Raw genomic sequence first — 15,130 nt, forward strand, 5'->3', positions numbered from 1 at the left:
TTGTTTATGTTTTAATTATATTTTATGAATGTTTTATTGTAAACTGCTTAGTAATTTTGATTTGCTGTATATACATTTTCAAATAAATAAATAAATACATAAATAAATTGTCAAACAGCCATCTTCTGGCAGGGTCTAGCTGGGAGAATCAAAGATGAGTTGACTGGATGAGATCTTTTCTACTCTCTGGAAGCACTCATTACCCTGGCTATTCGTGAGGGCTTAAGGTTCCAGGAATAGGCTCAGGAAAAGAAGATGTCTCACTGATCTATTCGTTTGGCTCCTGACTTCCAACACCCCAGAACCCCTACCATAGAGCCTGCAACCACTTCCAAAGAATCCATGCAGTTGGAGAGGACCTGGCTCTTGGAAGATGGGAAGCAAAGGTGAAGACATCATAATCTCTATCTCTATTGCACAGCACAAGGGTATTTTGCTAGCTGCTACTCTGAAAATCCAGGAAATCTAAGAAGTGGGGCCATAACTGGGAGGGCAGTACTAAGCCATCTGGCTCCCTTCCCACAATCAGTGTTACCGGTATGTCTCATCTTTGGGGAATAGACTGTGAGGGCCAAGGCTTTACTTGACTCTGGAGCTGGGGGAAATTTTATTCAGAAATCACTGCTGCTCCAGTATGGCCTGCCTACCACTATCTTGAACACACCTTGCACCATTTCTTCCATCTCTGGTGGCCCTCTGTCTGGCTGCGTGACCTTGGCTACCTTGCCCATCACCATGCACATTGGTTTACATCAAGAAAGCATTGAGTTCTATGAGCTACCTAAAACAGTCAACTCTATCATTCTTGGATTACCTTGGCTCAGACTCCATCAGCCTTCAATTGATTGACCTAAGTTGAAGATCATGCATTGGGGCCCCTCTTGTCAAGAGCATTGTATCTCTCTGGTTACAGTGGCTCAGACTTCCTTGCCAGATCTATCAGATCTACCACTCCAGTATACATTGCTCATGACCTATGCTATGAGCATCAATCTAAAAACCTTGGCACTTGGTTGTTCAAAATTCTTGAAGCTCTTCATCATGGAGGTAGGGGCTGTCCTCATTCAACACGATGCTCCTCAATCTATACAGAGAAATAGGAATACAAACTTTAGTGTGCATTGCAGTTGTTACTGTGACCTCTATTTTGGTATGTATCTCTATGACTTCTACTGATGTCTGGAGTGAGTAGCATCTTGTGCTCCTACCATGTGACAGGGGTTGATCAATAGCACCAGTAGCCCCTGTAACATAGTATGGGCAAAGGCTATCGGCGCCATTTTGATTACTGGCAGCCAATGGTCCGAGTGCAGGAGGTCGCTCCTGGACCCCCACTGGAATTTTGGCAAGTCTTGTGGGGGTCAGGAGGGTCCCCTAAGACTTGTCAAAAGTCCCTGGTGGTCCAGCGTGGGTCCAGGAATGACCTCCTGCACTCGGACCGCCAGCTGCCAGTAATCAAAATGGTGCCGATAGCCTTTGCCTATACTATGTCACAGGGGCTACCGGTGCTATTGGTCAGCCCCTGTCACATGATAGGAGCACAAGATGGCACCGATGGCCATGTGACAGGGACTGACCAATGGCACCAGTAGCCCCTGTGACATAGTAAGTCAAAGGCTATCTGCGCCATTTTGATCGAGGCAGGCCAGACAGCACGGAGGGAGAAATCCCTTGCGGGACCCCGCTGGACCACCAGGGATGTTAGTAAGTCTTGGGGAGGGATTGGGATGGTGAGGGGGGGGGGGGGGTTGTATTACAGTGAATTTTAATGCTTGGGGTGGTTTTTTATTAAAAAAAATAAAATGTGCCCCTCCCCTCGTACAAACCCGAAAAACTAATTTTCCTCGTAGTTTGGAGAAAATCAGTTTTGGGGTTCGGGGCCCCCAACCCACAACGAATTAGGCAATTTCGTTGAAATTGCCTAATTCGTGATAAACAAATGCACATCTCTAATGGTCAGTAAAGATTGTGAATTTGTGTTGCACCCCTTCAAGCCAGGGACGCCATTCCTGGAAGGCAAGTTTCACTGCTTGGAGTTCACGGTCCCCTAAGGTATAATTTTGTTCTGTAGAGAATTTATATGAATAGAAGGAACATGGTACTAGTACTCCCTTGGTGGAGTATTGACTTAAGACTGCTCCTGCTCTGATTGCAGATGCGTCGACTTCAACGATGAAGGGATGATTAGGATCCGGGTAACGTAGACACAGGCCGGTATAGAAGGCCTCCTTTAAGGCATGGAAGGCTGATTGGGCCTTGGGGATCCACACTCGAAGGTCACATCCCTTCCTAGTCTTGGCGGTGAGTGGAGTGCCCAGCGTGGAGTAATTGGCGATGAAGTTTTGGTTGTAATTTGTGAATCCAAGAAATCTTTGTAGGGCTCGGAGGCCTACTGGTTGAGGCCAATCTCGAATACCCTGGAGTTTGTCAGGGTCCATGGTGAACCCATGGTTGGAGAAGATGTAGCCTAAGAATGGGAGACTGGGTTGTTCAAAAAGGCACTTCTCCAATTTAGCATAGAGATGATGGTCTCTTAGACTTTGGAGGACTGTTTGAACATGGGAGCGATGAGACTTCAGGTCTTTGGAGAAGAAAAATATATCATCTAGATATACTACGACGAATGAGTACAAAAATTCCCGGAAAATCTCGTTTATTAGCCGCTGGAAGACTGCAGGGGCATTGGAAAGTCCGAAGGGCATTACTACTTACTCGTAGTGACCGTCTCTTGTGTTGAAGTCGGTCTTCCAGATATCTTCTGGTTGAATCCATATTAGATTATATGCTCCCCGGAGATCCTTGTACATATCTTATCCCCATGTGTCTGTCCTCACCCTCCCCCCGCCCCCCCCCTTTGTCATGACTACCCCTACCCCTCCCTCCCTAAGTTATTTAGTTTCTTGCTCTGTTTCTGCATTAGTTTCTTGCTCTGTTACTGCATTTATGTTACATACTGTTATTTGTAAAGGCTTCTGCCTATATATCTTATGGTTGTAAGTTACTTGTAAACCGGCACGATGTGCAAACGGCTGTCGGTATATAAAATTAAATAAATAAAAAATAAATAAAAAATAGTAAAGGTTTGTGCACCCTGTAGGCGGTCGAATAGTTCACTAATAAGTGGTAGTGGGTACTGGTCCTTACGGGTTACTGCATTCAAACCTCTGTAGTCTATACATGTTCTAGACTGCCATCCTTCTTCTTTACAAAGAAGAACCTAGCGCCTGCCAGGGAATTAGAGGGTTTTATGAACCCTTTAGTCAAATTTTCTTTGATGTATGTTGACATTGCTTGGGTTTCTGGGAGCGAAAGGGGATAGATTCTGCCCTTGGGATGCATGGTTCCAGGTAGTAGCTCTATGTGGCAGTTAAACTCTCGGAGTGGAGGCAGGATATCGACGTTTTGTTTGGAGAACACGTACTTGAATTCTGAGTACAGGGCAGGTAACCCAGGAAGGGTTGTAGAACTTAGAGCTGTCACAGATGGAGATACTTGCCGTAAACAGTGGATTTGACATTGAGGGCCCCACTGGGTGAGTTGCAGGGATTGCCAATCAAAGTGGTGTACATGTAACTGGAGCCAAGGAAGTCCAAAGACTATGGGCTGTGTTGATCATTTCAAGATCAGGAGGGAGATTTCTTCACCATGGAGGGTTCCAATGGTGATGCGAATAGCCATGGTATGGTGAGTGATACGATCAGGAAGATGTTCTTCTTGAATTGAGGTGATACGGAGTGGAATCTCCAGAGGTTGGACTGGTATCTGAAGGAGCTTGACGATCTCTTCCATAATGAAATTTCCACTTGCCCCAGTGTCCACAAAGGCGGTGGTGGCGAATGAACGTGACTCCATAAGGAGGGATATAGGCAGCAACAGTTGAGGGCCAGAAACTGTAGCGCCCAAGCTCGGGACCACCGCTGGGCTCACGCTTTGGTTCCCAGACGCAAAGGGCAAGTTTGGAGAAGGTGTCCAGAACCAGCACAATATAGGCAGAGACCCAATTATCTGCGTCGGAGACGTTCCTCTGGGTTAAGACAACCACGGTTGATTTGCATAGGCTCCTTGGGAGGTTGAGGGGCTGCTGGTAAGGCATTCAACCGAGGGCTCTCCGAATGGGGTGATCATAGGGCAGGAGGTCGAAGAAGCCTTACCTCCTGATACTGTTGTTGAAGGCGGTAGTCGATTCTACCAACCAGAGAGATCAGGTCTTCCAGAGATTCGGGGATCTCATAGCGGCCAGTTCATCCTTAAGGGCAGGAGACAGTCCCTCGAGGTAGAGTGCCCACAGGCAGTCTTCTTGCCAACCTAACTCAATAGCTAGGGTTCTAAACTCTACTGTGTATTCAGCGAGCAAGTGCAAGCCTTGACGGAGGTGGAGAAGGTGATGGCCAGCCGTGGCCTGTTGGCCTGGGTCCTCAAAGGTGCATCAGAAGACGTAGATGAACTGAGGGAGCTGGTGAAGGATTGCGTCAGAATGCTCCCAGAGTGGGGAAGCCCATGCCAATTCCTTCTCCTCAAGACGTGAGAGGATGAATGTAATCTTTGTTGCCTCATCGGGAAACAGCGAGGGTTGCAGTGAGAACTGCATATAACATTGATTTATGAAGCCCCGACAGAGGCGCGGACCCCCATTGAAATGAGGTGGAGCTGGGAGGGCCAGCGGTGCCTGAGAGGGCAAGGTATGGGCAAGAGCCCCTGGGTTGGACATGGCTGATTCCTACAATTGAGAAGGTATCTTTTCCACAGAAGAAGCCAAAGTTTCCATAATCCATTGTTTTTCTCGGATATGATTGACCAGACCAGGGATGGCCTGCAAAGCAGGAGACTCCGCCGAGTCCATGGCCTTGACAACCTGTTGCGCTGGAGGTGGACCCTTGGCCTGGTGCAGGATTGGTAGGCCCTCTGGTCGGACCCAGAGAGCGCCTGCCACCAGGAGACGGAGTACAGGAGGAGACAGAGGCTAGCTGGAGCTTCACCAATAATAGTCCGGGGTTTCCGCAGGTTGAGCCCTTGGGTACCTGGACTGCTTGGACTTAGGTGGGCCTCATATGGTCTCCCGTTGAGGTAGCAGAGGGGTGTGCCCACCAGGAGCATGGGTGCGTGGCTGACGCAGATAGGATGGACTAGACCCGAACTGGAAGCTCCAAAGACCTCAGGGAGGTCACAGTTCAGGAAGGTTCTCTGGGCGAGCCAGGCACTGCCTGCAGGTTTAGTCGGATGGAAGCCGCAGGTGGATTCCCAGCAGGTTGGTCTGGTAGTCACAGTAGGCCAGAAGAGCGTGTCCAAGTGAAGCGCAAGGGTCAGAGCCAGAGTATCAGTCCAGACATGGTCAGCCAAAACAGGGGTCAATACCAAGGTCTGTCCGAGCATAGTCAAGGCAAGCAAGGGTCAGTTCCAGGCGGCAGACAAGAGAATGGTCAGGCAGGCAGAGGTCAGTACCAGAGATCAGTCCATAAGGTTACTACCTGGGAAGGATAGAGGAACACACAGAGACTCAGGAACAGGGAGACGCTGGAACAAGGAGACACTGGAAAAAGGAGACACTGGAACAAGGAGACACTAGAACATGGAGTTAGGCAAACTAAGAACACACTGTGTCGACCTGATTGCCAAGGCGAGGTCCTAGGGAACAGGGCCTCGCTTATATACTCGAGTCAGGTGACATCATCAGGTTGCACCACGAAGCTGGTTCCCACCCTTGACCCTTTAAAGGGCTGGGCGGTCCGCGAGCGTGCACCTGGGGGCAGGTCCGACACTAGGCCCGAGGTGGAGGACCTAGGAGATGTTGCTGCTGGACGCCGCGGATGGGTGGTGCTGGCAGCTGCCACAGGAGAGGACGGCCCGGGAGACATTAGCTAAGGAGCAAGGTGAGCTGGCCCGGGCGCGGGCCTAGTGTGGACGGGATGTACAACAGGATTGGGGAACAGCATCTTCCTATGCTCCACCACCAGGGACAGCAGATGGGCGATGCACCTGCTGGTGAAGTTCGGCTGGCACGCTAGTGAAGGCATCGTGGAATGAACCTACCCTGGAAGAAATGGAAGTTGCATGTCGCTGAAGCATATATGTGTATGATATTTATTTATTTATTTGTATTTGTATGCCACCTAAACCTAAGACCTAGATGGCTCACAACAAAAGAAACACAGTAATTCAATGCATAATACATCACATTAAAAACAAAAGATTAAAATGAAAACAAAATCTGCTTGCTAGAATCAGTCGTCATCAGATTCTACTTATGCAAATGCTTGTCTGAACAAACATTTTATAAACAAATCTTTGAAAGCTTTTACACACTTTGCCATCCTTAATTCATAAGGTAAGGCATTCCAAACTGTGGGTACAGCCACTGAAAAGGCACGTTTCCTTACATTGACAAGTCTGGCTGATGAATGCTTGGTATATCCAGCAATGCTCTTTGCAATCAGAGGAGTGTTCTTGAAGGACTGTATACTTGGAGCATAGCATTTACCTATGGAAGTAAGTTAGGATCAAGAAATTTATACACCAACATAGCTACCTTGAATTTGACTCTCCACTAGATTAATAGCCAGTGCAGGTCATTCAGTTCTGATGAAATATGATTTCTCAAGCTATGACCTGTAATTAGCCATGCCATGGCATTCTGAAGGAGTTGCAATGCCTTCATTGTAGATGCTGGGACACTTAGATATGCCAAATTACAGTAATATAGTATCAGAAATAAAAGATCCTGAACAACTGAATGAAAATTTCCAGGATGAAATAAAAACTTAAGTCCCCATATTAGGCACAGTTTATAAAAATCAGATTACACTGGGAAATAATTGATAAGTTTGAGTCAATTATGAACCCAAAGCTCCTTGCCTGAGTAACAATCTTAAATTCTGTGTCATTGACCTAATAGAAAGTGCAAAATACCATGTGCAAATGTATGCACAACATCCATGCGCAACATCCATGCAAAAGTTACGCGTGCAATGAAGGTACTAGGTAATACATTTAAAACTAATAAGATAAAATATTTTTTCACTTAAGCATAATTAAGTTCTAAAATTTATTGCCAGAGCATTTGGTGAAAGCTATTAATGTAGCTGCATTTAAAAAACGTTTGGACAAGTTTCTAGGGGGAAAGTCCATAAACCAATATTAAGGTGGAGTTGCAGAAATTGACTGCTTATCTTTGAAATAAGGAGCTTGGAATCTATCTCCCTTGGGATCTGGTCAGGTTCTTGTGATCTGGATAGGCTACTGTTGGAAACAGGATACTGGATTTCATGGACCATTGGTCTGACCCAGTATGGTAAGTCTTATGTTCTTATTGTGTGTGCATGATAGAAAATTCACATGCATGTGCATATGAGCCCATAAGTGCATGAATATGGACTTGCATGCAATTCTTTCAAAGATATCCTCCATGGAGGGAATATTTAAAAGGATTTATGCATGTAAAAGTAGCATACAGCATAGCAATTTTCAAAAGACCATTTACACATGTGAAGTCCATTTACGCATATAAACCCAGTTTTACGCATGGAGATCCTTTTGAAATTTTCCTCCATGCTTTTTGATTTTAGAAAACACTTGTGTAAATTTACCTGCACAAGTTACACCTTCCAAAGAGGAAGTATAACATTGTGCAAGTTATTTTGTGCATGTCCCTGTCCAATTGCCTGCAAATTTTCAAAGTGAACTTATGCTGATAAGTGGGAACCTTGAGAGGAGAAGAACATCTTGCTAGTGGGTGAAGAGGATTGGTAAGTATTGCTTTGGGAAATTTTAGAACTTTTAAAAATGTTTGGGGAGTGGTAAAATAGTGTGTGTGTGTCTGAAATAAAAACAAAACAAAACAATAAGCCAGAAGTTAGAGTTTGTGTGTGTTTGAGATAATAAGCAAACCAGACGGAGATAATTCTAGTGTACCCAGAGGCAGACAGAGTTCCAGAGTCTCAATGCATAAATGATATGATTGTAAAGGGGAGAGGGATTCAGTTTTGTAAGGACATGGACAACCTTCTGGGGAAGGAGGAGTCTTTTAAGAACATAAGAACATAAGATCACGCCATACTGGGTCAGTCCAAGGGTCCATCAAGCCCAGCATCCTGTTTCCAACAGTGGCCAATCCAGGCCATAAGAACCTGGCAAGTACCCAAAAACTAAGTCTATTCCATGTTAGCATTGCTAATGGCAGTGGCTATTCTCTAAGTGAACTTAATAGCAGGTAATGGACTTCTCCTCCAAGAACTTATCCAATCCTTTTTTAAACACAGCTACACTAACTGCACTGACCACATCCTCTGGCAACAAATTCCATATTTCATATTGAAAGCATCACATAAATACTTACGCACACAAGCACGTGCCAGAGTGCCCTCTGTGTAACTTTACTTCTGCTATGGATGGTGTTTAATTCATAAAACAAAAACAAAAAAACCCCCAAAGATCAGCTGGGTTTTAAGGGTCGAAGCTAACAGAGGAAAAGGGAGGCTATTTAACTAGCAGGGTCAGGAAGTTCTATCCCTTACATGGGTGAACTGGGAATGAACTGGGAAAATGGCAAATTGATCTCGGTGCGCGTGGCTTTTACAATCCCCCCACGTACATGGTAGAAGTGTCATTTGCACTTGTATGCACATGCCCACTTAAAATTGCACATGTATGTGCACGCGCTCAGCCTATTTTATACCCTGAGCACATATACGCGTGTATGTTATAATATAGCTGCGTCCATAGGCATGAGCCGGCAAACACGTGCACATATGTATCCATGCGCCTGTTTAAAAGTTAATATCTAAGAGGATATTTACGGTATTTATTTTTTATTTAAAATCTTTTCTATACCGTCGTTAAGCTAGCTGCTGTCACAACGGTTCACCATAAGGCACATAATTTCATGTTGCTTAAATGTGTTAAATTATATTAACTAAACAGGTGCCATCAAATACTGTAACATAGTTTCATATTAAATATTACTTAGTGGTTGTGATAAGTCATGTCTACTTCTATAAGATATGTTAATACTTAATATATTATACTTAAATCTCGTCCTATGTTGTTGTAATCTAATAAAAATAAAATGCACACAGTTCGATTAAGCTGGTGTGTGTGTGTGTGTGTGTGTGTGTGGGAGTTCTGCTGACCGCATCCTACATTTCCCTGGATTCTACTCTCCATTCTCTTTGTGGTATGCTTGCTTAAATAGCCATGTTTTTAAACTTTTTCTGAATATTTTTATGTCTCTTTGCATTCTGATTTCTAAAGGCATGGTGTTCCGCATTATAGGTCCTGCTAGGGATAGCAGGACCTATAATGCTTACTTGAGTGAGTCTGGCTGTTTTTACTGAGGGAATAGTTAGCATGGCTTTGTTTGCTGATCTCAGGTTTCTATTAGGGATGTGTACGCGAAGGGCTGTGTTCAGCCATTCTGCCTTTTCGTCATGTATTAATTTATGTATGGTACATAGAGTCTTGTATTGAATTCTTTGTTCAATGGGTAGCCAGTGTAGTTCAATTAGGGTTTCAAACAACTGTGTGTGGTGGCATATACTCATGTATATGCTGCATGTAGTTTTACATAGTATTTTATAACCCCCACATATCACATATACATGTATTATAAAATACACATATCTTTAGCCCACAACATCCGTGCATCTGTATGCTTACACATGAATACATGTAATGGATGTATTACTTTTCCTACCTGTTTTAATAATATAAATGAATATATTTTATGTATGAAAATAAAGTAGGATTTATGCACATAAGATAGATTATTTTAAAACAGATGTGCGTTAGTGAAATTACCAGTTTTACCAATTGCTCCACCAGTTCACCCAGTCCTTCTCAAGATCATTGAGACTCTCCTGATTCTTCAGTCTGATCTTCCTCCAGTTTATTCACATCTCCCAACCAGCCAAAAGTACACAATAAACACATTTAATCCAAGATAATTGCCATATGTAAAATTACTCAAGTAAGTTGGCACTTGCGTGTCTTTTAAAATAGCAACTTACACACATAAATGTTGGACACCCTGGAATGCCCCTAGATCACCCCCTTTTTATGCGCATATATGTGCACATGAGAGTAAAAATAGGTGCTTATATTTGAGGTTTATACAATATCATATACATAAGCAGATGCTACTTACGTGCATATGCTAATTTTTACACACATAAGTCTTTGAAATTTCACCCCCAAGTCTTCCAAATTTAATTCAGGCAATTATAAATAGCACATTAGCAGGATACATAATGACTTCATAAAACATAGTTTATGTATGATGACATTTGTACAGATTATTAATGAATCTCTCTTGGAAACATTTCATAGAAAGGAACAGCTGTATAGCCTTTTTGCCATAGACACATTAAGAAAATATACTTGCACTGGTCCTTTGCCCTTTGGTAGACTTTGTTGTCTTATCTATGTGAGAGAGATAGATAGCCAACCACCCAGTTACCGACATTAATATAAACAGGATTTCTCTTAAAACTGAGCCCTAGCCTTAAACACACTCAGATGAGCATTCTAACTCATCATACTACCTCAGCTGGAAGTTGTAGTGCTACTTACTCATCCACATTAACTCTTTTATTCAGCTATCATATTTGTGCTAAAAATTACTAATTCTCCTTCCAGTGTTTTGGTTTTTTTTGAATGAAAGAATACTGCCTGAGTAAGATTCCGATAATTGGCAATAATTGTGGAGGAATCAGAATTTATTTACATAAAATGATTTAATTATTTCACAAAGCTTGGGATAGAATCCAATAAATATTTACATAAGAGGAAAATAGAGGATTCTGGATTTATCTCTGAAGGTATCAAAATTGTTGCGCTTGGAGCTGGACCCTTGTCCTGGAGCAGTGGAGAACGGCTCCCTGGTAGGGACCAGGAAGCACCTGCCCCCAGGGGGTGGAGCACAGGAGGAGACAGAGGCTAGGATGAACTTCACCACTGGAAGCCCACGGTCTCCCCGGGTGGAGCCCATAGGGACCCGGGCTGCTTGGACTTAGGTGGGCCTCGCAAGGTCTCCCAGAGAGGTAGTAGAGAGGCGTGCCCACGAGCAGCAAGGGAGCGTGGTCAGTAGGGATGTGAATCGTGTCCTCGATCGTCTTAACGATCGATTTCGGCTGGGAGGGGGAGGGAATCGTATTGTTGCCGTTTGGGGGGGTAAAATATCGTGAAAAATCGTTAAAAATCGTTAAAAAATCGAAAAATCGAAAAATCGAAAAACCGGCACATTAAAACCCCCTAAAACCCACCCCGACCCTTTAAATTAAATCCCCCACCCTCCCGAACCCCCCCCCCAAATAACTTAAATAACCTGCGGGTCCAGCGGCGGTCCGGAACGGCAGCGGTCCGGAACGGGCTCCTGCTCCTGAATCTTGTCGTCTTCAGCCGGCGCCATTTTCCAAAATGGCGCCGAAAAATGGCGGCGGCCATAGACGAAAAAGATTGGACGGCAGGAGGTCCTTCCGGACCCCTGCTGGACTTTTGGCAAGTCTCGTGGGGGTCAGGAGGCCCCCCACAAGCTGGCCAAAAGTTCCTGGAGGTCCAGCGGGGGTCAGGGAGCGATTTCCCGCCGCGAATCGTTTCCGTACGGAAAATGGCGCCGGCAGGAGATCGACTGCAGGAGGTCGTTCAGCGAGGGTTCCGGCGCCTCGCTGAACGACCTCCTGCAGTCGATCTCCTGCCGGCGCCATTTTCCGTACGAAAACGATTCGCGGCGGGAAATCGCTCCCTGACCCCCGCTGGACCTCCAGGAACTTTTGGCCAGCTTGTGGGGGGCCTCCTGACCCCCACGAGACTTGCCAAAAGTCCAGCGGGGGTCCGGAAGGACCTCCTGCCGTCCAATCTTTTTCGTCTATGGCCGCCGCCATTTTTCGGCGCCATTTTGGAAAATGGCGCCGGCTGAAGACGACAAGATTCAGGAGCAGGAGCCCGTTCCGGACCGCTGCCGTTCCGGACCGCCGCTGGACCCGCAGGTTATTTAAGTTATTGGGGGGGGGTTCGGGAGGGTGGGGGATTTAATTTAAAGGGTCGGGGGTGGGTTTTAGGGGGTTTTAGTGTGCCGGCTCACGATTCTAACGATTTATAACGATAAATCGTTAGAATCTGTATTGTATTGTGTTCCATAATGGTTTAAGACGATATTAAAATTATCGGACGATAATTTTAATCGTCCTAAAACGATTCACATCCCTAGTGGTCAGACTCTAGGCTGTAGGTCTGGAAGAGCAAGGAAGGCCAGTACAGCGTAGGCGATGTCAAGGCAAGGGACAAAGCCAGAATCAGGAGATGTGGTCAATGGCAGCCGAGGTCAGAATCCAAGGAACAGTCTGAGGAGTAGTCAACAAAGCAAGGGTCAGGTTCCAGAGGTCAGATGAGGTCACAAGGCAGGCAGAGGTCAGGATCCAGGCAGTGAACAGAATGGTCATGGAGCAGGCCGAGGTCAGTACCAGAGAGACAGTTCGAGGGTACTACCTGGGGAGACAGGACAGACAGACGCTGGAACAGAAGGACGCTGGACAAGGCTGGAACAGTAGGATGCTGGAATAGTAGGATGCTGGAACAAGACTGGAACAAGACTGTGAACGTGGAAGCAAACTAGTACACTTATACCCATTGTCTGTATCATGGAGAGAATAAGGTAAAGAAGATATCTAGGATAAGAAGAAAAAAGTACAAAACATTGTGAGGGAACTTTTTTGTATATGTTTTGGGGTAGATTTTACAAATTTGCGCAAACGCATACTTTTGTTCGTGCACCAGGTGCAAACAAGAGTACACGGGATTTTAATAGATACGCGTGTAGCTGCACGTATCTGTTAAAATCCGGGATCAGCACACGCAAGGCTGTGCAAAATTGGCAGCCTCGGAGGGAACTTTCCTTCTACCTCCCGCACCTTCCCCTCCTTTCCCCTACCTAACCCACCCCCCCTCCCCCAGCCCTACCTAACCCCCCTACCTTTGTTGCACAAGTTACGCCTGCCTGAGGCAGGCATAATTTGCGTGCGCCGGGCCAGCCGCCGGCGCGCAATTCCTCGGCCATGCCCCCAAAACGCCCCCGAGCCGGAACCATGCCTACGGTCCCGCCCCCAAATGATGCGTCACCGCGTCAAAACCCCCCCCCCCCCGACACGTCCCCCCCAGGAAAGCCCCGGGACTTACGCGCATCCTGGGGCTTGCGCTCGCCGCCGAGCCTACTCAACCTAGCTCGGTGCGCGCAGGGGGAACTTCGGGCAGGTTTTCGCGTACCCCTTTGAAAATATGGCCCTTTATTCTTTGTCAGTTTGTTATTTTTAAAGTAATATAACCAAATAAAGAAACTAAGAGTCCCAATATTGTCCAGCAGAGGCATCTGAAGGATGGCTGCCTTTGGCAGTTGGCTCCACATAGGTCCTGGAATATTCTTTCTAGGGAATTGGAACCTGAAAAACAAAATCAGAGGAAACCAAAATGTCACTCAAATCCCCTATGGGGAAAACTATCTGTTTAGAAACTCATCTATCTTAAATAATACACAAAGCTGGCATTATAGAATATTCAGTCTGAAAACTGAATTCCTCCTATGATGCCATTCCAGACCCTGCCTTATAAGGGAGTTTATAATTTATACACTGTTTATATAAGAAATATAAAAACTAAATCAGAAGAAAGATATGTCTCTTTAAAGCATCTTGGCTGGTCCTCAAGCTGAAACAATGGAAGCCATAAAACCATGATAACATTTTACACAAATAAAACATTTCAGATGCACATTATGCCATCTTTAATTCTCAATGAAGTCCCTCAATCATTTCTTGGATTGATCCCATGATTATTTCTTATCAGATAAATAAAGTATGTGATTGTTCAGCACATAAACATCCTTTGTTAAATGTGTACGTCAATAGACAATTCATATAAATGATACTAACTAGTATCATCAAAGGAGTAATAACGTCTTTATTGATGAATAAATCTCCAGAAGACAGATCAAATGGAGGTTAACTAGCCATGCATGACATTAGCAGGAATTAGTCTGAAAAGAGCCTTGCAGGCATGTTAGCATACCATGCTGGTGGAACCACGTCGTAAGATTCGTGTCAAGACGCCAAGGTCAAATTCAAACACCTGTAATACTAATTTTAGATATCTCTATTACTGAATAGAACAATGTTTCACAGCTGTATCTGAAAATAATTTGTGGCAAATATTTTGCTTTTCCGGAAAGAATAAACATCCAGTAAATAGAAAGTGAATTTCAAGAGACCAGTGATACCCATTGCTTAAGTTTGGAGTAAAAATGCCACTGTGTTGAGCAATGAGAAGTTTGAAGTTGGTTATTATGAACAAAACTTACGGTGGTATTTGATATGGGAAAAAAGTGTGTATACACACTAGATCACAGTTTCTACTTTTCTTCAGGAGAAAAGGAGGGTGAATGAAACACATTCCATCAAAGATTTTGGTAACATAAAACAACAGAAAAGTTCAAGTGGTATAAAATGTCCCCATTACCCACTAATTGAAGTGTCTCCTTATAGTATCTGCTGCTCAGATCTATTATTATACACAAGGAAGGTAAATTTCAAAGGGACCTCGGTGAGTAAAACCATGTTTTATGCACAGAAAAAGCCTTTTACAAAATATGCAAGGAAACCCCTGAATGTTACCCGGACTGAACAGAGGCATTCTTGTGGAAAGAGCTGGGAAGGGGTTTGGACTAACGTGCATCCTTTTCAGTTTTAGAAAGTTATGCACATACATTTTCAGGGGAAACTTTGTGTGGAGGTTATAGCAGGCATAACTTGTGTGGGTAGATTTGTGAGATGATTTTCAGAGCGGAGTCATGCATGTCTAATCCACTTTGAAAATTGGTATAACTTACATTTTTGCTGACTTTCTTAAGCGGGTTGTTTGAAAATTATCTCCCACTATGTGTATGCAATAATGTTGTATTGTTCCTGTGTAATCTTTCTCCATTCTCCATGGTCAAGCATAAATATGGATGGAAGCTTTTGGCTAGGGATAGATTTCTCTGTTTCAATGCCATTTTTCTTTTGTAATCTGCTCCATTGACTTTTGTGCTCAGATTTGAATTTGATTTTATGAAAAATAATTCTTTTTCTCCCTAATAAGTGGAGTCGTATTAACA

Source organism: Rhinatrema bivittatum, chromosome 1, assembly GCF_901001135.1.
Source record: "Rhinatrema bivittatum chromosome 1, aRhiBiv1.1, whole genome shotgun sequence".
Classification (NCBI taxonomy): Eukaryota; Metazoa; Chordata; class Amphibia; order Gymnophiona; family Rhinatrematidae; genus Rhinatrema; species Rhinatrema bivittatum.